Source organism: Mandrillus leucophaeus, unplaced genomic scaffold (genome assembly GCF_000951045.1).
Source record: "Mandrillus leucophaeus isolate KB7577 unplaced genomic scaffold, Mleu.le_1.0 Scaffold93, whole genome shotgun sequence".
Taxonomy (NCBI): domain Eukaryota; kingdom Metazoa; phylum Chordata; class Mammalia; order Primates; family Cercopithecidae; genus Mandrillus; species Mandrillus leucophaeus.
The window spans coordinates 6,011,172-6,027,991 of NW_012110141.1; the positions used below are offsets into that span (position 1 = coordinate 6,011,172).

The 16,820-nt window shown below is 40.2% G+C and overlaps 1 pseudogene; it reads right to left on the bottom strand.

Moving 5' to 3' along the window:
• Nucleotides 1-11,290: 11,290 nt before the first annotated feature.
• LOC105532096 lies at nucleotides 11,291-16,525 on the bottom strand (annotated as a pseudogene).
• Between the last annotated feature and the right edge of the window lie 295 nt (nucleotides 16,526-16,820).

Sequence of the window (16,820 nt, forward strand, 5' to 3'; positions counted from 1 at the left end):
GACTCAATAGGAACAACTCTGGTCTGCAGCTCCCAGCAAGACCAATGCAGAAAGGCAGGTGATTTGTGCACTTCCTTCTAACAGCCAGGTACCCGGTTCATCTCATTGGGACTGGTTAGACAGTGGATGCAGCCCATGGAGGGCGAGCAGAAGCTGGGTGGGGCATTGCCTCACCTGGGAAGCGCAAGGGGTTGGGGAACTCCCTCCCCTAGCCAAGGGAAGGCGTGAGGGACTGTTTCATGAGGAACGGTGCACTCCAGCCCAGATACTATGCTTTTCCCATGGTCTTCACAACCCACAGACCAGGCGATTCCCTTGGGTGCCTACACCACCAGGGTCCTGAGTTTCAAGCACAAAAGTGGACGGCTATTTGGGCAGACACTGAGCTAGCTGCAGGAGTTCTTTTTCTTACCCCAGTGGCACCTGGAATGCCAGTGAGACAGAACTGTTCATTCACCTGAAAAGAGGGCTGAAGCCAGGGAGCCAAGTAGTCTAGCTCAGTGGATCCCACCCTCATGGAGCCCAACAAGCTAAGATCTACTAGCTTGAAATTCTTGCAGCCAGCACAGCAGTCTGAAGTTGACCTGGGATGCTTGAGCTTGGTGAGGGGAGGGATATCCACCATTAATGAGGCTTGAGTAGGCAGTTTTCCCCTCACAGTATAAACAAAGCTGCCAGGAAGTTCAAACTGGGTGAGGAAGCCACTACAGTGTGGCAAAGTGGCTGTATCCAGACTACCTCTCTAGATTCCTCCTCTCTGGGCAAGGCATCTCTGAAAGAAAGGCGGCAGCCCCAGTCAGGGGCTTATAGATGAAACTCCCATTTCCCTGGGACAGAGCACCTGGAGGAAGGGACGGCTGTGGGCGCAGCTTCAGCAGACTTAAATGTCCCTGCCTGCCGGCTCTGAAGAGAGCAGTGGATCTCCCAGCACAGCGCTTGAGCTCTGCTAAGGGACAGACTGCATCCTCTAGTGGGTCCCTGACCCCTGTGCCTCCTGACAGGGAGAAACCTCCCAGGAGGGATCAACAGACACCTCATACAGGAGAGCTCCAGCTGACATCTGGCGGGTGCCCCTCTGGGATGAAGCCTCCAAAGGAAGGAGCAGGTAAAGCCATCTTTGCTGTTCTGCAGCCTCCACTGGTGATACCCAGGAAAATAGGGTCTGGAGTGAACCTTCAGCAAACGCCAGCAGGCCTGCAGAAGAGGGGACTGACTGTTAGAAGGAAAACTAACAAAAAGAAGGCAATAGCATCAACATCAACAAAAAGGATGCCCACACAAAAACCCCATTTGAAGGTCACCTCAAAGACCAAAGGTAGATAAATCCACAAAGATGAGGAAAAACTGGCACAAAAGACTGAAAATTCCAAAAACCAGAATGCCTCTTCTCCTCCAAAGGGTCACAACTCCTTGCCAGCAAGGAAACAAAACTAGATGGAGAATGAGTTTGACGAATTGACAGAAGTAGGCTTCAGAAGGTGGGTAATAACAAACTCCTCCGAGCTAAAGGAGCATTTTCTAACCCAATGAAAGGAAGCTAAGAACCTCGATAAAAGGTTACAGGAACTGCTAACTAGAATAGCCAGTTTAGAGAAGTACATAAATGACCTGATGGAGCAGAAAAACACAGCACGAGAACTTTGTAAAGCATACACCAGTATCGATAGCTGAGTCAATCCAGTGGAAGAAAGGATATCAGAGACTGAATATCAACTTAATGACATAAAGCATGAAGGCAAAATTAGAGAAAAAAAGAATGAAAAGGAATGAACAGAGACACTAAGAAATATGGGACTATGTGAAAAGACCAAATCTACATTTGATTGGTGTACCTGAAAGTGACAGGGAGAATGGAACCAAGTTGGAAAATACTCTTCAGGATATTATCTGGGAGAACTTCCCCAACCTAGTAAGGCAGGTCAATGTTCAAATTCAGGAAATACAGAGAACACCACAAAGATATTCCTCAGGAAGAGTAACCCCAAGACACATAATCGTCAAATTCACCGAAGTTGAAATGAAGGAAAAAATGTTAAGGGCAGTCAGAGAGAAAGGTCGGATTACCTACAAAGGGAAGTCCATCAGACTAACAGTGGATCTCTCAGCAGAACCCCTACATGCCAGAAGAGAATGGAGTCCAATATTCAACATTCTTAAAGAAAAGAATGTTCAACCCAGCATTTCATATCCAACCAAACTAAGTTTCATAAGTGAAGGAGAAATAAAATCCTTTACAGACAAGCAAATACTGAGGGATTTTTGTCACCACCAGGCCTGCCTTACAAGAGCTCCTGAAGGAAGCACTAAATATAGAAAGGAAAAACCAGTAGTACTAGCCACTGCAAAAACATACCAAAATGTAAAGATCATTGACACTATGAAGAAACTGCATCAACTAATGGGCAAAAAAACCAGCTAGCATCATATGACAGGATCAAATTCACACATAATAATATTAACCTTAAATGTAAATGAGCGAAATGCCCCAATTAAAAGACACAGACTGGCAAATTGGAGAGAGTCAAGACCCATTGGTGTGCTGTGTTTGGGAGACCCCTCTCACATGCAAAGACACACATAGGCTCAAAATAAAGGGATGGAGGAATATTTACCAAACAAATGGAAAGAAAACAAAGGCAGGGGTTGCAATCCTAGTCTCTGATAAAACAGACTAAACCAACAAAGATCAAAAAAGACAAGGGCATTACAAAATGGTAAAGGGATCAATGCAACAAGAAGAGCTAACTATCCTAAATATATATCCACCCAATACAGAAGTACCCAGATTCATAAAGCAAGTTCTTAGAGACCTACAAAGAGACTTAGACATGCACACAATAATAGAGGGAGACTTTAACATCCCACTGTCAATATTAGACAGAGTAACAAGACAGAAAATTAACAAGGATATTCAGGAATTGAATTCAGCTCTAGACCAAGTGGACCTCATAGACAGCCACAGAACTCTCCACCCCAAATTAACAGAGTGTACATTGTTCTCAGCACCACATAGCACTTATTCTAAAATTGACCACATAATTGGAAGTAAAGTACTCCTCAGCAAATGCAAAAGAACAGAAATAATAACAAACTGTCTCTCAGACCACAATGCAATCAAAATAGAACTCAGGATTAAGAAACTCACTCAAAACTGCACAAGTACATGGAAACTGAACAACCTGCTCCTGAATGACTACTGGGTAAATAATAAAGTTAAGGCAGAAATAAGTTCTTTGAAACCAATGAGAACAAAGACACAGCATACCAGAATTTCTGGGACACAGCTAAAGCAGTGTTTAGAGGGAAACTTACAGCACTAAATGCCCACAGGATAAAGCAGGAAAGATCTAAAATCAACACCCTAACATCACAATTAAAAGAACTAGAGAAACAAAAGCAAACAAATTCAAAAGCTAGCAGAAGACAAGAAGTAACTAAGATCAGAGCAGAATTGAAGGAGATAGAGACAGAAAAAACCCTTCAAAAAATCAGTGAATCCAGGAGCTGTTTTTTGAAAAGATTAACGAAATAGATAGCCCACTAGCCAGACTAATAAAGAAGAAAAGAGAGAAGAATCAAACAGACACAATAAAAAATGATAAAGGGGACATCACCACCGACCCCACAGAAATACAAAGTACCATCAGAGAATACTATAAACATCTCTACACAAACAAACTAGAAAATCTGGAAGAAATGGATAAATTCCTGGACATATACACCCTCCCAAGACTAAACCAGGAAGAAGTCGAATCCCTGAATAGACTAATAACATGTTCTGAGATTGAGGCAGTAATTAATAGTCTACCAACCAAGAAAAGCCCAGGAGTAGACGGATTCACAGCTGAATTCTACCAGAGGTACAAAGAGGAGCTGGTACCATTCCTTCTGAAACTATTCCAAACAATAGAAAAAAAGGGACTCCTCCCTAACTCATTTTATGAGGCCAGCATCATCCGGATACCAAAACCTGGCAGAGACACAACATAAAAAGAAAATTTCAGGTCAATATCCCTGATGAACTTCAATGTGAAAATCCTCAATAAAATACTGGCAAACCGAATCCAGTAGCACATCAAAAAGCTTATCCACCATGATCAAGTCAGCTTAATCTCTGGAATGTAAGGCTGGTTCAACATATGTAAATCAATAAATGTAATCCATCACATAAACAGAACCAATGACAAAAACCACATGATTATCTCAATAGATGCAGACAAGGCCTTCGATAAAATTCAACACCTGTTTATGCTAAAAACACTCAATACCTAAGTATTTATTAAACGTATCTCAAAATAATAGGACCTATATATGACAAACACACAGTCAATATGACACTGAATGGGCAAAAGCTGGAAGCATTCCCTTTGAAAACTGGCACAAGAAAAGTATGCCCTGTCTCACCACTCCTATTCAACATAGTATTGGAAGTTCTGGCCAGGACAATTGGGCAAGAGAAAGAAATAAATGGTATTCAAATAGGAAGAGAGGAAGTCAGATTGTCTCTGTCTGCAGACGACATGATTGGATTTTTAGAAAACCCCATCATCAGCCAGGCATGGTGGCTCATGCCTGTAATATCAGCACTTTGGGAGGATGAGGAGGGCGGATCACGAGGTCAGGAGTTCGAGACCAGCCTGACAATATGGTGAAACCCCGTCTCTACTAAAAATACAAAAATTAGCTGGGCATGGTGACGTGTGCCTGTGGTCCCAGCTATTCGGGAGGCTGAGGCAGAAGAATTGCTTGAACCTGGGAGGCAGAGGCTGCAGTGAGCGGATATCACACCACTGCACTTGAGCCTGGGCAACAGAGCGAGATTCCGTCCCCCCTGCTCCCCCGACACACAAAAACATTGACTCAGCTCCGAAACTCCTTAAGCTGATAAGCAGCTTCAGCAAAGTGTCAGGATACAAAATCATTGTGCAATAATTACAAGCATCCTATACATCAATAACAACAAACAGAGAGCTAAATCATGAGTGAACTCCCATTTGCAATTGCTACAAAGAGAATAAAATACCAAGGAATACAACTTACAAGGGATTTGAAGGACCCCTTCAAGGAGAACTACAAACCACTGCTTAAGGAAATAAGAGAGAACACAAATGAATGGAAAAACATTCCATGCTCATGGATAGGAAGAATCAGTACCTTGAAAGTGGCCATACTGCCCAAAGTAATTTATAGATTTCATGCTATTCCCATCAAACTACCATTGACTTTCTTCACAGAATTAAAAAGAACTACTTTAAATTTCATATGGAACCAAAAAAAGAGCCCATATAGCCAAGACAATCCTAAGCAAAAAGAACAAAGCTGGAGGCATCATGCTACCTGACTTCAAACTATACTACCAGGTGATAGTAACCAAAAACAGCATGGTACTGCTACCAAAACAGATATATTGACCAACGGAACAGAACAGAGGCCTCAGAAATAACACCACACGTCTACAACCATCTTCAACAACTGATCTTCGACAAACCTGACAAAAACAAGCAATGGGGAAAGGATTCCCTGTTTAATAAATGGTGTTAGGAAAACTGGCTAGCCATATGAAGAAAACTGAAACTGGACCCCTTCCTTACACCTTATACAAAAATTAACTCAAGATGGATTAAAGACTTAAATGTAAGACCTAAAACCATAAAAACCCTAGAAGAAAATCTAAACAATACCATTCAGGACATAGGCATGGGCAAAGACTTCATGACTAAAACACCAAAAGCAATGGCAACAAAAGCCAAAACTGACAAACGGGATCTAATTAAACTAAAAAGCTTCTGCACAGCAAAAGAAACTGTCATCAGAGTGAACAGGCAACCTACAGAACGGGAGAAAATTTTTGCAATCTATCCATCTGATAAAGGGCTAATATCCAGAATCTACAAGGAACTTAAACAAATTTATAAGGAAAAAACAAACAGCTCCATCAAAAAGTGGACAAAGGATATGAACAGACACTGCTCAAAAGAAGATATTTATGCAGCCAACAAACATATTAAAAAAAGCTCACCATCACTGGTTATCATAGAAATGTAAATCAAAACCACAATGAGATACCATCTCATGCCAGTTAGAATGGCAATCATTAAAAAGTCAGGAAACAACAGGTGCTGGAGAGAATGTGGAGAAATAGGAATGCTTTTACACTGTTGGTGGGAATGTAAATTAGCTCAACCATTGTGGAAGACAGTGTGGTCATTCCTCAAGGATCTAGAACCAGAAATACCATTTGACCCAGCAATCCCATTACTGGGTATATACCCAAAGGATTATAAGTCATTGTACTATAAAGACACATGTACACGTATGTTTATTGCAGCACTATTCACAATATCAAAGACTTGGAACCAACCCAAATGCCCATCAATGATAGACTGGATAAAGAAAATGTGGCACATATACACTATGGAATACTATGCAGCCATAAAAAGGATGAGTTTATGTCCTTTTCAGGGACATGGATGAAGCTGGAAGCCATTATTCTCAGCAAACTAACACAGGAACAGAAAACCAAACACCACATGTTCTCACTCATAAGTGGGAGCTGAACAATGAAAACATATGGACACAGGGAGGGGAACAACACACATCAGGGCCTGTCGAGGAGTGGGGGACAAGGGGAGGGATAGCATTAGGAGAAATACCTAATGTAGATGATGGGTTGATGGGTGCAGCAAACCAACATGACACATATATACCTATGTAACAAATCTGCACGTTCTGCACATGCATCCCAGAACTTAAAGTATAATTTAAAAAAAAAAAGAATTATATGATAGACTTTGGGGACTCGGGAGGAAGGGTGGGAGGGAGGTGAGGCATAAAAGACTGCACATTGGGTACAGTGTACCCTACTTAGGTGACAGGTCCATCGAAATCTCAGAAATCACCACTAAAGAACTTATCCATGTAACCAAAAACCACCTGTTCCTCAAAAACTACTGAAATTAAATTTAAAAAAAAAAAAGAATTGATCGCAAGGAAGACATCTAACCATAGACTGTACTTGATCCGAGGTTTGAAACACACAAAAAAAATAACAGTAAAGTAAGACAAGTCAAAGCACAGCAATTGCTCAAATGAATTCAGCAAGCCATGTTGACAACTGAAAATGCTAAAAACAAAACCCAAACCGTTGATTGCTCAAAAATATAGCTTTTCATAATTTTGCATTGTAATTTATGTTTCATATGCATGAATGCACAACGTGTTTTCTTCTTACAGCTAGGCTATTATTAGGTGAGATTTCTGAAGGCACGGTCTAGGTGACTGAAAAGAAGTACACTTAGCAGGGAATTGTCTAGCTATTTACAGCAGCAGCTGCCTTGACCCAAAAGAATATTACCATTCTTGGAAAATGCCACTGTCTGTTTTTCCTCCATCCTTACTGGCCTCTCCTGCTCAGGCTCCTTTGCTTGCAACATCTCCTCTTCTGTGTTACCAAAATTTGGAGCCCCTCCAGAATTCTTTTCTTAGCCTTCTTTTCTTCTTTATTTTTTAAATTTAATTTTGAAAATTTGTAATATTGAGTAAATTCAAAAGAATTCTTATATGAATTTTGCAAGTTATGAAGCATAATTGTAAAACCAGCCCATTCAGGGCCAGGACAAGGGTGAGGCAAGTCAGGTGCTTGTCTCAGGGGCAGAATGTAAGAGGCCACCAAAAACCTCATAATCAAGATAAATCGTAGTTTAATACACTATTTTAAAAATCAACATTAATATGAAAAAATCTGTGATGAACAAAATGTGACAATTTTAAATAAAGACAGAGTCTGACCCTGTAGTTTTATATCCTTGACTTCATTGTCTTACTCTAACTCTAGCCTTGGTTCCTACATAGGGGAGGATATTAATTCTTTTTCTTTTTCTTTTTTTTTTTTTTTTAAGACAGAGTCTCCCTGTGTCACCCAGGCTAGCCAGTAGTGTAGTCTCGGCTCACTGCAACTTCCACTTCCCGGGTTCAAGCGATTCTCCTGCCTCAGCCTCCCAAGTAGCTGGGATTACAGATGTGCGCCACCATGCCTGGCTAGTTTTTTCTATTTTTAGTAGAGTCAGGGTTTCACCATGTTGGCCAGGCTGGTCTTGCACTCCTGACCTCAGGTGATCCACCCACCTCAGCCTCCCAGAGTGCTGGGATTACAGGTGTGAGCCACCATGCCCAGCCAAGAAATTAATTCTTAATATATCACATGGCAAGCACAATAATTGGGCGAAGCATGTTAGTTTTCTGCCCTGAATTTATAAGCCCCCCAAGGGTAAGAGGCTATAAAGAAACATGATTTATGGTGGGAGAGGATGGGATTAAAATGTGTCCGTTTAAGAGTTGCATTAATGTAATTCCATTTGTATTCATTCTTTTTTTTTGGTCTTATCGCTTTAGTAAGAATATTGAGAACACTCAATATTCCAAACTTCAATGGAAATATACCTAGGTTTCACTTAAGTATGGTCCTGATGGGTTGTTTGAAAAAGAAAGAAAGAAAGAAAAAATGTCTTCATCGTATTAAGAAAATGTCTTAGTTTAGAGATTTCATCAGAAAATGATGTTGATTTATATAAAAGGTCTTTCATAGATATATCAAACCTATAGAAATTATAATGCATTTTTCTCCTCTTTTGATATATTGGTACAATACTGTAGATTTTCTAAGATTGAATGATCCTTGCATTACTGAAATAACTATTGTCATAGTGTATTATCATTTTGTTACAGTAGGCATTTGATTTTTCTGGTGTTTTATTTTTGTCATTTCTGTCTATATGAAGTAAAATTAGTCTACATGGGATATATGTGTGTGCATGTGCCTGTGTGCATGTGTGTGTGTGTATTTGCTATTTTGGTCAGGTTTGCTATTAGCATTATGGAAGATTTTAAAATAAATTGGACAGCAGTCTGTATTTTTTTTAGATGCTGTAAAATTTCAAATTCATGCTTCCCTTCTTATAAAAGGATGACTTTGTGAAAGTTGCTTTGTTTTTAAATTTCTTTTGTCAAAATTAAATACTTGAGCTTTTCCCACTTTTGAGGTACATTTAAACATTTTAATTAATTTTACACATATATTTATAATTTATATTTTCCTTTAAGAATTTTAAATATATAACCAGGTGCAGGTAAAAGATTTTAAAATAAATTATAATATCTGTCAAATCTATGGTTATAGATTGCTAATTTTGCATATTTTGCTTTTTAAAAATGTTTTCTTATTTAGTCTTTCTAGTAGTTTGTATGATTGGTCTTTTTACAATCTAGCATTTAGGTTAATTTATCTAATATTTTCAGGTTCTCCAATATATTAATATTATATATTTGTTTATTTTCTTTTTTTTTCTAGTTCATTTTTTTTTTTAATTTATTTATTATTATACTTTAAGTTGTAGGGTACATGTGCATAACGTGCAGGTTTGTTACATATGTATACTTGTGCCATGTTGGTTTATTTTCAACTGATTCTGACAGTTCTATTATACTCATATTGGATTGCCTGGATTTATTCTCTGCAGCTCTTTTCCTTTGTCCTTGTTATTTCTTTGTCTTCTTCCCCTAAATTCTGGGAGGATTGCCTGGAGCTTGAGTTCTAATTCATTGAATTGTTTGAAACTTGACAATCAAGTTTTCTGTTTCCTCAGTATTTTCTCATCTCAGGTTTCCTTCTTTTTAATGACTACTTACTCTGTCGTCTAACATGCAAAATCCTGTTCAACTAATCAGAAAGTTTCTAAAATTTCATAAAGTAATATTTTATGTCATTACTCGAATCATCACTCAGATTGGTATCTTTTTTTGACTTGCACTATGTTTTCTTATTTTCAGTCATATACTGAATTAAAGATTGAGATTAGAGTTTGTCCCGTGTCGGTTTAAGTTCTTTTAGGAATTGTGTGAGTTTGAAGTTCCAGACCACTCAAATAAGGGGAAGGGGGAAATATTTCAATTTATTGTACTTTTACTTATTTGGGTCAGAAATCCATCTGCCTAAGGGTAGAAGAACGATAACAGGAGTCTGTCCCTTCGGCCAAAGAGTTTCTTTTCAAAGTTCATGGTGGCAGCCTGATGTCAGCTGGGGAAGAAGCTCCATTCTTCTTCTGGAAGAGCTGACTTCTTTGGGAGAGAGCTGTGGCAGCCCCTTTGCTTATTCCCAGCATGGAAAGACCACAAGATTCCTGCTCCTTATGGCTCTGGCATGCCATGCACTCCCTAGACGGACCCCTTACAAGGCTACCAATAACCTATCATTACCTCCAGCTCTTACTACTGCACTGAAGATTACAGTCAGATTTTGATAATATCTCTTTTCATTAAATTTCCAGACTACATAGAAACCTGGGGTGATAGGCCTTTCTTCATGCTTTTAGCTGTATGGTCTTTAGCAGAAATTCCTTCAATTCTTAATGATCAGCATTGCTATAAGATGTTCCCTATTTATGACATCCGCAGATTATTTCAATGGAAAACTTGGATGGAATAAAAGGTAGTTAAATGCATCCTCAAGTTGCCATTTTTAACTGAAAGCCATCCCTGCTTTTATGAAATCTGGGACAGTTACCAAATTAACACCCACATGTACTAGCAATGGCTGGCAGAGTAGGGAATCGGGGGCAGAAGATCTATGCTGTGTTCTTATTCCATTTCTCAGTCATCACCTACAAGCAGATGTCTCCTACAAGAACATCAATTTAGTGGCCAAGAGTATCTTGGAAAGAGGAAGCCAAGATATTTTTCATAATGTATGGCTTTCCAATATTTTTGATATCTAGAAGTCACCAGATCAATTAAATACGCAATTATGTTCTGCTGCTTTTTCCATTGTGCAGTGCCATTTGTCAGGGCCATTCAGGAACACAGGCGGATACCTTTATGAAACCTCTGTTATCCCACTGTAAACTGTCTCACATTAATAAGATTTACCTTCAGCTGGAAGGAAACTCACATAATTCCTCCCATATGTGAGTTTCTTCTTCTAAGTTTATATGGTCAACATCTCATTGCACATGCCCATCACACTAGACTAAGGAATTTTGACAAACATTCATAGGTTGTAAAAGTTATATCAAGTTTTCTTTTAAAATTCTACAAACACATAAATAGCCTATCATTTTATATTTAGGTTTTATTTCCCAGATAATTTCTTCTTTGGGTTCTGGCTGGATTTCCTCTTACCTCCCACTAACCAGCTAGTGCTCAAATTCAGTAAATTAGGAGCAGAAATTTCAGAGGCTTAGCATTCGGCCAAAGCCTCTGAACTGCAGCAAGAAGAGAAAGTACGCCAAGATTTCAGTTATTTCTGAGAAGCACACGGGAGAAAGGGCACTTGATCAGAAAAGCCTGTTGATGACTGAGGTTTGATACAGCACTGCTGGGAGGACTTAGTGCAGGAATACCTACACGGCATGACTCTGAACGTGGAGTACACAGTCTTACAGGTGAAGACTGTCAGAGGCCATTGTATTGCCAGCACCTATGAACAGAATCAGAAGCATTTTAATTTCATAGGTGACTGAATACATTTGATCACAAAAATAGTGTTTTATAACTGACGTTAGAAGTGGTTATCAGCTGGGTGCCATGGCTTACACCTGTAATCCTAGCATTTTGGAAGGTTAAGGCAGGCAGATGGCTTGAGTCCAGGAGTTCGAGACCAGCCTGGATAATATGGTGAAACCCCATTTCTACAAAAAATACCAAAAAAAGGAAAAAATTAGCCAAGTATGGTAGCATGCATCTGTAGTCCCAACTAGTTGGGAGACTGAGGTGGGAGGATGGTTTGAGCCCAAAAAGTCAAAACAGCAGAGAGCTATGATAGTGCCACTGCACTCCAGCCTGGGCGACAGAGTGAGACCCCGTCTCAAAAAAGAAAAATAAATAAATAAATACATAAAAGAAATCACCTAGTCTATCATGTGAGCTTTTAGGGTTTTTGAATGAATAAAATATCCTGAAACTATATGGAGGGGAGAACATAAATACCTAAATCTCCAGGTGAGTTAGTCCAGAGTCTGCTAGCTTAGTCTAAAGACAAGAGAATTGATATGGTTTGGATCTGTGTTCCTGCCCAAATCTCATGTTCAATTGTAATCCTCAGCATTGGAGGTGGGGCCTGGTGGGAGGTGACTGGCTCATCGAGGTTGATCCTTTATGAATAGTTTAGCATCATCCCCTTGTGTTCTGTTCTCCTGAAAGTGAGTTCTTGCAAGATCTTGTTGTGTAAAAGTGTGTAACACCGCCGTCCTCTCTTCCTTCTGCATCATGTGAGACACCTTGTTCCCTCTTTGCCTTGCACCATGATGGAAAGTTTCCTGAGGCCTCCCCAGAGCTAAGCGGATACCAGCTTCATTCTTCCTGTACAGCCTGCAGACCTGTGAGCCAATTAAACTTATTTTCTTTATGAATTACCCAGTTTCAGGTGTTTCTTTATAGCAATGTGAGAACAGACTAACACAAGCACCATCTAGGATCAATAATTTAAGAACCTTTAAAAAATTAACCTCTAAAACTCTATGACTTACTGTAATGGCACAAATTCGTAAGAATATCAGTCCGTGGTTTGTTTTGGAGTAATCACTTATGTATGTTTCACAGAAGAGAATAATGCTGTGACTTTGACTTCTCATGATCATAAAAACTTGAAAAGACTACAAAGTGATACAGGTACGAAAGTTTTAAGAGTAAATGTTTCTTTCTCTCTAATCCTAATTATCAGAGGTGATCACCCTTATAGGTGCATGTTGTCCTAGCTTGGGTTCCCCAAAAAGTAGAGCCTGAGACAGAGACTTGAGAACGTAGGTGCAGTTAGACCATGTGAAAGTCACAGGGAGCAAGAGAGAGAGGGAGAGAAGCAGGAGGCGGCAACATAGGGGCATATCATAAAATTCTGAGGTTCAGTTCCACCAGGACTTGTGAAAATTAAACTTACTAAAAAAATAAAATAACATAGGGCTGGGCACGGTGGCTCACACCCGTAATCCCAGCATTCGAGAGGCAGAGGCAGGCGGATCACGAGGTCAGGAGATCGAGACCATCCTGGCTAATGTGGGGAAACCCTGTCTCTACTAAAAAATACAAAAAACTAGCCGGGCGTGGTGGCAGGCACCTGTAGGGCCAGCTACTCAGGAGGCTGAGGCAGGAGAATGGTGTGAACCCGGAAGGCGGAGCTTGCAGTGACCCGAGATCGAGCCACTGCCCTCCAGCCTGGGTGACAGAGCGAGACTCTGTCTCAAAAATAATAATAATAATAAATAAAATAAAATAAAATAAAATAGTTTTTCCATGGAGCATGTTAAAAACAAGCAAACACAATAAACTCAGAATTAGCATATGACCCAGCATTTTCACTCCACAGTATATACCCCAAAGAATTTAAAGTTGGGACTCAAACAGATACTTGTACGCCATGTTCACAGCAGTGTTATTCACAATATTCAAAATGTGGAAAAGCCAAATGCCCCCTCAGCAGACGAATGTATGAACAAAAATTGATATATACATACAATGGAATATTTTTCAGCCTTTAAAAGGAATAGCTGGGTGTGGTGGCTCATGCCTGTAATCCCAGCACTTTGGGAGGTCTAGGTGGGCAGATCATGAGGTCAGGAGATCAAGACCATCCCGGCCAACATCGTGAAACTCCATCACTACTGAAAATAAAAAAATTAGCCGGCCATGGCAGCATGTGCCTACAGTCCCAGCTACTGGGGAGGCTGAGGCAGGAGAATTGCTTGAACCTGGGAGGTGGAGGCTGCAGTGAGCTGAGATGGCACCACGGCACTCCAACCTAGGTGACAGAGGGAGACTCTGTCTAAAAAAAAAAAAAAAAAAAGATTACAATGGTAAATTTATATTGTGTATATTTTACTGCAATTTTAAAAAGTATACAGGATGACTCCCAGACTTGTCCACTTGAAGGCTGTGGTGGGGCTGGGGAATTTATACATTAGCTCTCATCCTACATTGGTTGAGTGTTGCTCACTCACTTTTCCTAGGTGGCTCTTGTTTGCAAGGCTAAGTGGGCTTCCTTGAGAAGCCCCCAAGACAGAGTATGAAAAGACCACCGGCATGCTCTTTCAGTGGGACATCACCACTACAGTCAGAGCATGTGTAGAACCACCTACGCAGCTATGGCTGAAATCAGAGATGGACTGAGGGTATGCAATCTGGGGCCTCAAAAGGCCTCTGGTACAAATATGTGTCCTTTTAGACAATTCTCTCATGCATTTACAAATATACAAATAAGGCTCCATCTATATCTACATATATTTTTATACACTGATAATTTTACTTTTGCAAATCATGCTATTCATGTTGTTTGGCAAACTTGCTTTCCTCATAGATATATTTCTAGCTTTGCACTTATAGATGCACCTCAATCTGTTTAGCCACTGCAGAGTAATCCATTGTATATGGAGGTGCCCTAATTTTTTTTAACCCACTGCAATTGTACCTTTGCGTTCATCAGTAACAAATGCTTCTTGCTAAGGTCACCAGTGATTTTCATATCTTTAAACCCAATCAGCCATTTTTAGGGACTTCTATGGCCTTCACTTGCTTTCATCTTTTTCGATGTGTTTTCTTTGACATTTGCATCATGATGGTATATTCTTTGCTTCAAGTCACACATTTTCAGATGTAATTTTAAAAGAATTAGTAAATATGGTGACAGATTCAAAGTCAAATCATCATGTAAGATAGAACAGGGATTGTTTTCCTTGTCTTTTTATAAAAAACATTTTTCCAAGCTGTTTGCTCCTGAATTTTCTGTAAGCAAGAAAAAACTCTCAAAAATGTTTGACTTGATGTTTGAAGAAAATATCTGCTAATTATAGTTTTCAGGCATGTGCAACAAAATAACATGCATGTGGATTACAGCATTCTGTATTCTTTGCTGACACTGAGTGAAATAGGCTATTATTAGTTGAGAATTATGTGGGCAGGATATAGATGGGGTGATTTTAACAATTAAGTGAAAAGACACATTTTTTTTTCTTTCAATGTCAGTACATTTTAATGTCTCTCAAAAGCCAGTCTTATTTAATTGAAATCATTTCAGGAGATTTAGGAGTATTTATGTTGAGCTTCTATTAACCTTTCAGATTTAGGGTTGACACTTGGGACTTAGATTACAAAGTGTAACATTTGTATTAGTTGGCATGCAAAAAACATGGAGGTAAAAAACACAAGTGCGTCCATCCCGGGTGCCTCAGTCTGTTTAGGCTGCCATAACAAAATACCACAGACTGGGTGGCTTAACAACAGACATGTATTTCTCACAGTTCTGGAGGCTGATTATGATCAAGGTGCCAGGCCGGGCATGGTGGCTCACGCCTGTAATCCCAGCACTTTGGGAGGCCAAGGTGGGCAGATCACAAGGTCAAGAGATCGAGACCATCTTGGCCAACATGGTGAAACCCTGTCTATACTAAAAATACAAAAATCAGCTGGGCGTGGTGGCACCTGCCTGTAGTCCCAGCTACTTGGGAGGCTGAGGCAGGAGAATCACTTGAACCCGGGAGGTGGAGGGAGGTGGAGGTTGCAGTGAGGTTGCACTGCACTCTAGCCTGGCTGCAGAGTGAAACTCCGTCTCAAAAATAAAATAAAATGAAATGAAATAAAATAAATAAAAATCAAGGTGCCAGCAGATTCAGCATCCGGTGAGGACCCTGTCCCTGCTTGTTGACAACTGCCTTCTCATTACATATTCACATGGCAGAGAAAGGAAGCTTTTGGGTCTCCTCCTCTTCTTCTTTTACTTTCTTTTTCTTTTCTTTTTCTTTTCTTCTTTTTTTTTTTTTTTTACTACACAAAGAACTTTATTAAGCCTTGTTTCAAACTTTATTCCCAGGTTTCTTTGGTTTAATTAGTTGCAAAGAATGAACTGTGTATAAGCAAAAACTGAAAAGAGCTGCAGTGTCCAAGGGGCTTGGGCTTAAAGATATTAGAGATCTAGATTTTATCAGGTCCATAAACAAACATTTCTTATAAAATAGCAGCTCCCAGTAACTTCTTCAAGTTTTATCTTAAGAAGTTGACTCAATTCTGTTTACCTCATTCCTGGAAGCCTCATCCAAATTGTCCACAAGCTCTGGAACTTCATCATCATCATCTTCTCCAGTAGCAAGTGATGCTTTTCCACCTGCAGATTGTTTGGGCAGAGCTTCAGCCAGTCTCCTTAAACCAGTCGGACTGTCTGCACCAAGCTGGTTTAAGAGCTGGATAGCGTTTCTGTCAGCTGCTTTGTCTCAGCATGGCCTATAATGGCGAAAGTGTTCGCTGCCAGAGATATCTGAACCTTAGGGTGGTTAAAGTGGATCACTGTTCCTTGGTTTGTAAACATATTCACCTCTTCAATGCCAGAGATATTGTTTACCCCTCACTTCTTTAAGGAGAACTGAAGTTTTTGATCATCTGCTGTGGCTGCTCTATGAACCACCTTCTTTCTGTGAGCAGTTCCTTTCCCACCAATGCGCATTCGTGCCTGCAGTTTGGGGAGTTTTTCCTGGTTCGTGATCATTTCTTTCATCATGTCGGAACGGATAAGGGGCCGCGCGGGGGACTAGGATTGGTCCTCAGGGGGTCTCGGGTGGACCAGCTGAGGGATTAAGCGCACACATGCTGGAACGCAAGATGGCAGGTCTTCCTATTCTTAAAAACGTATTAATCCCGTCATGGGGGCTCTACATCCGTCACCTCATCTAAATAGAATGACCTCCCAAAGGCTCACTTTCTAATACCATCACACTATGGGTTTAGGGCTTCAACATATGAGTGAGGGGGAGCACGTGAGCATTCAGTCCATAAGACAGGGATATGTGTTT